The sequence below is a fragment of the Balaenoptera physalus genome, assembly GCF_965194825.1.
Source record: "Balaenoptera physalus genome assembly, chromosome: 19".
NCBI lineage: Eukaryota > Metazoa > Chordata > Mammalia > Artiodactyla > Balaenopteridae > Balaenoptera > Balaenoptera physalus.
The window spans coordinates 44,400,985-44,410,064 of record NC_138900.1 but is presented as its reverse complement, the minus strand read 5'-3'; the positions used below and the strand labels follow the sequence as shown (position 1 = coordinate 44,410,064).

At 46.1% G+C, this 9,080-nt stretch overlaps 1 protein-coding gene across 2 annotated transcripts in view; it reads left to right on the top strand.

Moving 5' to 3' along the window:
* The first annotated feature begins 5,828 nt into the window (after window positions 1-5,828).
* CDH8 (cadherin 8) overlaps window positions 5,829-9,080 on the top strand; it is a 370,394-nt gene continuing 367,142 nt past the window's right edge. The window contains exon 1 of one of the 2 annotated variants that reach the window (XM_082439484.1): window positions 5,829-6,248. The gene's annotated coding sequence lies outside the window, so the exon portion shown is untranslated. The remainder of the gene's footprint in view (window positions 6,249-9,080) is intronic. The other variant, XM_082439485.1, reaches the window with a different exon arrangement.

The following is a 9,080-nucleotide window of genomic DNA, read 5'->3' as shown; positions in this document are numbered from 1 at the left end:
TTCTCCCCCATTTCCTACCATTCTAAGTCTCTTGAGCAAAGCCACTATTTACAATAGAGTTGTTTTCACGACACATTTATGAAAATACAGATCCCGATCACAGTTTCCCTCCGGACTACCAAAGAGAATTTGAAACCCTGTTAGTGGATGCAAGGTGAAAGGCGGGTTCAACTGTATATCAAAAATTGTATCTGCGGAATTGAAATTGTTTTATAAACCTCAATTAGGCATCATACCACCCCCCTGAGGCAAGAAAGAAGTATTATGCACTTGTATGGAGACACAAACTGAAAACCCATGGAGAGGTTAATCAATTTGCAATCAAATGTCTTATAGCTGGGCTGCAGTGAGTTAGGAACAAAATGGAATTTCTTCCTAGGGAGCAGCTTACCTTCTTTTATTTGCCTGATTATTAGAGTGTATGAAACTTCTGGAAAATTATGATGAATGTTCAAAAGAAACCCCTGAGAAAGGATTAGCATTTGTTTCCCAGTTTAGTAAATGAGTGATTTGTTTTTCATGCAAAAGCAAAGCACCTCTTTTGTTTTGCCAAACACTTCGGTGGAAATGACCCCTTTGAGGAAGGAGAAAAAGAAAAGCAAAGGAATTCAGGAATTAGGACAGCGATTGGTAGAACATTTCTTATCCTTTCTTCTCTCCACCTCCCTCTACACAGCAACCTACGCAGCTATTGCACGCTAGAGGGCGCTTGAGGTGGAAGAAAAAGGCCTCGATATCCCTTCAGCTAGGACAGTTGCCCGTGGAGGCGGGAGACGGCCACCTAAAAGCAGCGCTCCCTTTCTCCGCAAGGCAGCATGACTTCGATAAACAAACAAACAAAAAATCTTTAGACAGTGTTATGCAGCTTTGACAAATAAAGAAATTCTGTGCATATTCTCAGTAATGTAATTTCCTTTCAACTTCTTGGAACATTTGTCCAATGCATGTGTAGCAGTCTCTAGTAACCAACTTGATGACAACTAATCAGAACTATAAACCCCGTTTTAGGCATAATAAGAGATGCTGGTGTGCCTTTTCCCCCCCGTACATTTGTATTCTTTTATACATGTGTAATGATACATTAGTACAAGTGTGCAAATTTCAAATGATCGTAATCTTCTAAGTCTGATTTAAGATCAGTTAAATTTAATTGATATGTTTTAATGTTGACGCAATCTGATATACCAAATTAGTAGTACTTGCGGCGGTGGGGGGGCGGGTTTGGGAGAAAAAGCTCCCCTCCGTTGCTCTTTCTTCTTTTTAAAGCACAATGTGAACTATTTTTAATTTTTTCCTCTTAATGGCTCCCACGTTAAACAAGAGGGGTCTGGAATCTTAACCTAGCTGCTGTTCTCTTTCAGGAAAACCAAAAACCAAAACCTACAACCAAACAACAAATGAAAATGTGTGTAGTCCACCACACCTGGGCTGGCTTGTTTGATAGCTTTGTACCAGTCCCCTTAAATCTATCTGCTGCCCCGCCTCCCGCCCCCCACCCCGCCCCCCATTCAGTTTCTGTTTAGAAGCTGAATTGGAGCTTATCTCTTTTCTAGCACCTGGGAAGATGAGAGATAATGCCATTTTGAAAAAACTTCTCCAAAATGCTCTCAGCACAGATGTGGTTTTCAGAAAGTGTTTACACCTCCATTTACTGAAAATATAATGGCAAGCTCAAGATTAGTAATTACAGTCAATATTAAGAGATCCAGGTCTAATTTCAGGGACAGCTAAAAGCAGCTGCCAAGAAATGTAGAGCATCACAACTCTAAACAGAGTCCAGTGATGATTGTACCCCAAGAGTCCGTAACCAGTTCTAAAGAAGTCAGTTTAGTTTCTCAAATCCTGTGATAAACGCTAGTGAAGTAATAAGCATATGATAAATTTAGTGTGCATACACTTTTCTTTGTCTTTATTTTACTTTATTTATTTTGTTTAGGATAGTATTCAGTCTTAGAATATTCTAGGACAAAAACAATAGGTAGTCCTATAATACCATACTTTACTTTTATTCTTCTCATCTTTTTATAGATCACCTGAGAAAAGAATAGCCTAAGGCAGTGGTTCTCAAACTTTAGCAAGTCACAGAATGTCCTAGAGTATTTGTTAAAAGGCAAATTTCTGAGCCCCACCCAGATGCAGGGCAGGAAGCTTTGCATTTCTAACAAGTTCCCTGAAGATGGAAGGTAGTACTTGGTCCAGAGATCACTGTTTGAGAACCACTATAATTGCTCACATTCTCTTAACTTGAGCACCATCACATCTTTTCATGATTTTGGTAAAGAAGCTGGTTTAAAACAAACCCTTAAGCTTAAAAAAAATAAAACCCACACTTTTCTAAATTTATTTAAACATTTAAATTTCAAAAAACAGCTTTCCTAATCTTTCCATTCTTATGACTTAGGCTCCAATATTGAAAGTCAAACTGAAATGTCGAAGTTTTTTGTTTTGTTTTTTTTTTTGCCTAATGGCACAGTTTTTATATATTTTTATATTAAATATATAAAAAGTGTGTTTCTCAGGAAATTACTGAGAATAAAATATGCACCCCCTCCAAAAAAAAAAAGACACGGTCATTTTCAGATTTTTCATTGGAATTCCATAAGCTGAAATGTGAGAAAAGGTTCCTGAATTCCTAGAAAATATTACATACTTATTGGTGTTATGTTTTTGCCTTCTTCATATTCACATTCTTAAAGTTTTTATTCTAAACCTTAATTTGAAATACCCTTGGCAGGTATCACATTGTAAAATCCCTTCATTCATGGAATCCACACTCCTCAACCTTACCTTTAAGACGTATTCCGTGAGTAAATGAATTAATTAATCTAAATATTAATCTAAATTTAGAAGCAGGAACTTCCCTGGCGGTCCACCCTTAAGACTCTGCGCTTCCACTGCAGGGGACTCGGGTTCAATCCCTGGTCGGGGAACTAAGATCCCTCATGCTGCATGGTGTGGCAAAAAAAAAACAACAACAAAAAAATTAAAAGCAATCCAATAAATCTGAAAGTTCTCAGTAACCATACCATGGTAAACACATTTTTTTAAGTTAGTTTATTTTAGTATTTTATTGTGTACTGAAGCAGGAAAAGATGAAAAGTTTGAATTTTATCACAGGGAGTAATAGATAAGTTCCATTCTGCCATTTCCTGCCCCAACTGTAGAAGTTGGAGTCTTCCTAGCTCTCCTTCCCCCTTCCAGGGCTCTGATTCCTATAAGCCATCTGATTCCTCACCCTTCAACTAACCAGTCACTTGGTTTACTCTCTTCCTTGCTGAAAATTAGAAGAAAAGTCCCACTCCTAGTGAAAAAGGAAAGTGTCTTTTACTACATGGAGTCACTCTCCATCTCATTCTACTGCAGAGACTCCTCTGCAAAATAGTCTGCCTGTCATCAAAACGCAGGCTGGAGACATCCTGCCTCATCCCACTCTAGCATCAATCAGCCAAGGCTGTTCTGAATGCAATCTTCCCTCTCACTGACCCCTAACCCTCACTCCTTCTCTGATTATACTCCTGCCCTATCAGATAACTCTTCACCCTTCCTCCCCTGAAATACTCCACAACACATGCAATTTTAGCGGCCATCCTAAAAAGCCTGTGTAACAGTCCTCTTCCTGCTGGAAGGCTATAACCCTGGAGAGGATGTTGAAAGAAAACTATCTTAAGGAGTTAGGCTCTCACCATTATGACATTACACTGCATCCTATTAAGAGGGGGTAGAATTGTTAAGGAGGCAAATGCCTTGTCTTTCAGCATCCCTGATTATTTTAGAAATATCCTTATAGCTCTTTTTAACATTATCCTAATCCTCTTTCATACTGCTTAATGATCCAGGCCTCTCCCAAGAATTAGGAGAAAATTAGCAGGAAATTCCTACTGCAGTGCTTTGAGTAGAGATTAACAATGTAGAGAGAGAGGGCTACCTTGAATTCTAGATGGCCAAAATTCAGCTAGGACAGTGTATGTAACTGCTCAGAGAATAAATGTGGCTAAGGTGAGTCAAAACAAACTCATTCTAACCCAAGGTAACTCAAGCCATTGGATTCTGACTCTCTTCCCTTTGTCAGCAAAATAGTTTTATTTTTCCTTTAGGAAAATGAGATTTGAGGATAGTGTCTAGCTCTACCACTCTAGCTTTCTTTTGAGGTGAGTTTGTTACTTGTAACAATTCCCAGGCTTCAGTAACACATAAACTTTTCTTTAGTTCTCATAGATGTAAGAAGGTACCCCAAGGAAAGGTTTGGAGCATTTGTTCAAAGTGAAAATGAATGTCTGAAAATTAAGCACAGCCCAAGATGTGATCTGTTTCTCTTGGTTCACTTGGGACTGCCTGGTCCAGCGGCAGTTACAATTTGATGGAGGCGTGACTGCTGTTCCCTTTTCCAAGACAGAATTAGCCAATTCCTGAATACCCTGTAAGCAGACACAATCTGAGCTGAGAACAGTTACTTAGTGACTGCCTTGTGGGAAAATACCTCCTGGTTCTCTTCACCCTCTCTCTCTGAAATAATTCACTAAGTTTCTTGCCCATATCAGCTAGAATGTGAAACTGACACATATTAGACCTGTAGTCAATATTGTTTTCAGTATTTCACCAATGGATGGTAGATGCAGCAGACACAAAATAGTCAACTTTGCATAAATATTATAAGCATATTATGTCTGTTTTCTCATTCTCTTCACTCTGTCTCATTAATTTGAGTCCGACAGTACAAGCTTTACGGACCTTGTGTCTGGTTCTCCATACCCTTTCTTTTTCTGTTCCGGCTCTGTCCGCAGGTAGTAAAACCCTTCCTCAGAGTTCAGCTTTAGTGCACACAGAATGGACTGTGGCGGGAAATTAAACAAACAAACAAGCAAACAAAAGATTGGCTGGCTCATCGTATTTTTCACTAATTTTATTAAAAGATGATCATAGTGGCCGCATATTTCTACGTGTTTGCCCCATTGATGAGAAGAAAAGACATCTGGACCTCCTGATTCATGATTCCTCTTCTTGCACTGTCTCTACCCCAGGGTGGCCAGTTCTCAAGGTTTGAGTGGAGTCTATTAAAGGACTTGAAAGGGCATCTCGTGGTGGAGGCAGAGGAGCTGCAAGCATGGTGCCGGAGAGGAGATTTGGAGGCAAGGGCACATTGAGAAGACCTAGTGGTCCCTCCCTTTATTTCCCAAGCAAGTTCTGCTTTTTTCACACGAACTTACTACGCATCCCTCGTGGCTGCCCGTCTGCGCTCCCTCATCCCATCGCCCTAAAGCTGTAGAAGCCTGGGGATATGAGGAATGCGCACCACCCACAGGACCACGACGCACGGCCTCTAAACCACAGCGTCTGAGTAGCAGGCAGCGGCCTTACAAACACTCCACTCGGTCCCCTCGTGGTTCTTGGCATAACGAGAAGGTAAGCTGCCCACGCGCACCCCTTTGCCCTGTCGCGTCCTCTTCCTCCCAAGAAAAACAGCCGTGTATCACTGGGATTCTTTTCAAGATCTCGCTAGCCTCAGAGCTCAGGGAAGACTCAGAGAGAAAGCTCGCGGGTACCTCCTCCGCATCCTTTTATCGTCTGCCAGCCCTTATTCCTGGAGCCTGGCCCTCCGCGGGCTGCTCGCACGACACGGAAGGGCGCATCTTCCCGGAGTGGCTCCGGGGCGGAGACGCGCAGGGCGTGCTCGAGAGCGAGGAGCGAAAAGTTGTGCGCCCACTTGGTAGCGGGGAAGAACGAAGGAGCGAGCGCGCCGGAGCGCCGGGGTGGGGTGGGGGGGCGGGATGCCGGGCGGGGGCGGGGAGGGGGCCCGCTTACATGAATTTCCAAGTGGTAGACCTGCCTCTTCGCTCTGCCCAATGAGATCCGTCAGGGGAGGCACCAGACTCACTTTTCCACATCGCTTCACAGTTACATTTGGCAGGCAGGCGGGCTCGCACGCCGGAGCGCTCAGCCCAGAATTCGTGAATCTATTTGGAATCTCCCTGCTTCCTCGAAGCTCATCCCTGTCGCCGGTTTGTGCACGGACAGTAGCGTCCACCCAGCGAAGCCGCACTTTGGGCTGCGGACACTCAGGGCCCGGCGCGCCCGCCCGGCGTCTCCGCACCAAGTCCCGAAGCTCCGAGAGGCATGAACGCGATCTGGAGGCGCCTGCCCAGCGCGCGGGGACCGCTCGGTGTTCACCGCCCTCGGGAGCCGACCTCGAGCCCCTCCAGCCATTTGTGAACCAAGAGGCTTGAAATTCGCCGGTGCGGAGCCCCGCAAGAGTAAGTGGTTCCCCTACGCCCCCTCGTTTTAATCCACGCCCCGAGGACCCAGAAGGGACCTTTTCTTTTAGGAATCACCATGCCCCTTCCGACACCTTGCGCGCCTCCTTTCTCTCGGTTGGTGGATGCGGGTTCGCCGCCCGGGTGCGGAGCTGAGCTGTGTCTTCTTTCCCGCTATGAACAGATGATGGGATCACCTCAGGGTTTTGCCAGACGATTTTTTGCAACCTGCTCTGACAGTAGATTCTGTGGAGTAGTAGCAAGCGGGCTGTGCCCCTCCAGTTTTCCTGCCGGGCTCCCTCGCTGTCGCCTGGCGATTTCGCCGCCTCGCGACACAGGCAGGCGCTGCTGCAGCCGGGCGCCTTCACTGCGGGGTCCGTGCGGTGAATGGGAAGCACCCGCCGCCGGATGAGAGGCAGGTGCGAGCCCGAGCAGAAAGGAGGGGAAGGGGATCGGGGGTGCCCTCTGGTTGATTTGCTGCACCGCCCCACCCCCGAGGAGAGGGAGGGCGACCCCCGCGGTCGTGCGGGCCACGACTCAGCTGCGAGAGCCCCAGCGCGAGGCTTTCCCACAAGTGGCTCCTCCAGCCCGGGAGCGCGGTGCCCGCTGCAAACTTGCCGGGCTCCCCAGCCGCCCCGCGGCTTTGCGGACGCGGAGATGCTGCCCCGCATCCAGGCAGGACCCCCAAGCAGTGTGCTCCCCGAGCCCGCGACACTGCGCTCACAGAGGCCTCCTGAGCTGAGCCAGGGACTCCCTCAGACTCCCTCTCCCAGCGCCGGCAGAGCCCGGAGGGCGCTTTCTGACATCTCGCTCCTCCCCGTCCGCGAACCCTTGCGGGGCGGGCCGCGCCCCTCGCGGGACCCGAGGCAAAGCGGGCTCTTGCCTGGGTTCTGCCGGCGCGTAACAGGTTCATAAGGGACTTGCTCCCGTTCTCTCAGGCTCCAGTCAAGCCAGGGAGCCGGTGAAAACCTGCCTCCGCCAACGATGATGCCAACAGGTATCCATAATTTCCTGCGTCTTTTCCCTCCCCAAGACCAAAGCCTTCCCCATCCAATCTGGCAGAAACCTCAAAGTTTCGTTATCGTGGACCCTTCCGCGCAGGCATAGAGCCGACTGCACGTCCAGGACTAGCCGTTTGCCTTACCGAGGCGAAATGGCAGCTGTTTGCTTGGGTTGCTAAATGTAAGATATCAAACAACATTAATTGTTTATTGTTGCAAACGCACATTAGTCGGTGATGGAAAATCAGGCTGGCAGCTGCTCACTTCAGCTCCAATTAAAGGATAGAGCTTATACTCAAGCAAGGGAGAAACGGTCTTTTCAACTTTACTACCCTTTCCTGAAGATTCCACAAGAGTTTCCTCTTTAAGAGGCATGATCCGACCATCCCTTAGCGCGCCAGAGCTGCTAATCAGATCAGCCGGCTCCTTTCTGTCACCGGCTTCACAGTATTTGTGTGCCGGGAATGGGAACGGGGACGCTGGAGAAGGCATAGGAGCACTGCCCTCTCGAATCGGTACCACAGCGAAGCAGATCGGAGGGATTGGGGACGGTTGGGGCCCTTAGAAAGCGCCTGCCCTCTATACAGCAATCCTGACAGCCATCTCTATGGTTAACAACCCTCCCTTGGCTGTCACCTCTGGCTTCATTATGGGAGCTTTTCAACTGGAAAACTGTGTGTGGGAAAGAGATATTTATGTAAGATTCGAGAGTGGGATTTTCCATCCATCCAACCTGGCCGCTGTACCTCACTGCATGCAAAATGAGCCCTGTCGTTCATGGCAAACACAACTGAATTTTCTGCCTGGCTTTTGCTTTTCATCAGCTGTGTCCAGTTTTGCAGGGGTTTTATCTAGTGTGTGCGTGTGTATGTGTGTAAGAGAGAAAGAGAGAGAGATTCTTTTACTGACAGGTCTGATACCTTTAGGGGATGTTCTCTGAGGGTTACATTTTTTTTTTACTCCCTCAAAGGGAGTTCTCCATAATCATCATGTCCCGACATGTTTTTCCACTTCCCTGAGCTCTGTGGCTGAAAGAAATTCTAGGGCTATCCCTCTTACTAAATAGTAATACTAATAATAATATTCTGTAATTCTGCTTTAGCAGATTTGAAGCTCCCCGTCACATAGTCATTTCATGCTGGAGCAGTCGCAGGATTTTAAATTACCTTTGATATATTTTTTTTCCTGGACTCTGAAGAGGGCTTGGAGTTGAGAAAATCTGTTCTGAAAACAGAGAAGAGCCTTCCCAGCAACTCAGGGGATTGCTTCATTCAGGGCTGTGCAGCAGCAGTTTGTTCATCTTCCTCATTCTGGTCCCCAGCCACCCAAATGGGCGTTAAGGTATCCTGTGACCATCACAAATAAGCCAGATATTTCAGAGACACTGAAATTTGTGCTGCAATGTTGTCATGCAAACTTTTTAATCATTCTCCCCTTCAACCTAGATCTTATATTTCCAGTTATTATTACTATTTAAAAATCAATTTTTCTGCCTTATAATCTATATCTCTTAAAACTCTCAAGACCCCAAATGGGTAGATCTCTCTACCCAAGACTCTTAATATATTTTGGCTGCATTTTTGGTGTCCAGGATACATTTCTTGAGCTCTTATGAATTTAGCTGAAGAACAATTTTATAGCAGCCCTGACTGGAATAGCGGCTCCATTTGCCTGCTCTACACAGATCAGCTCGAAAGGGAAGGAAGTCTTTAACCTGAAAACTAACTTTATTTGGGCATCATGCAGAACTCTGGTCAAGACAGTATTCATCTAAAGCAGCCCCTTAGTTTAGCACCGAACACAGTTTAAGTAGCCAATGGCAGTATGCGCT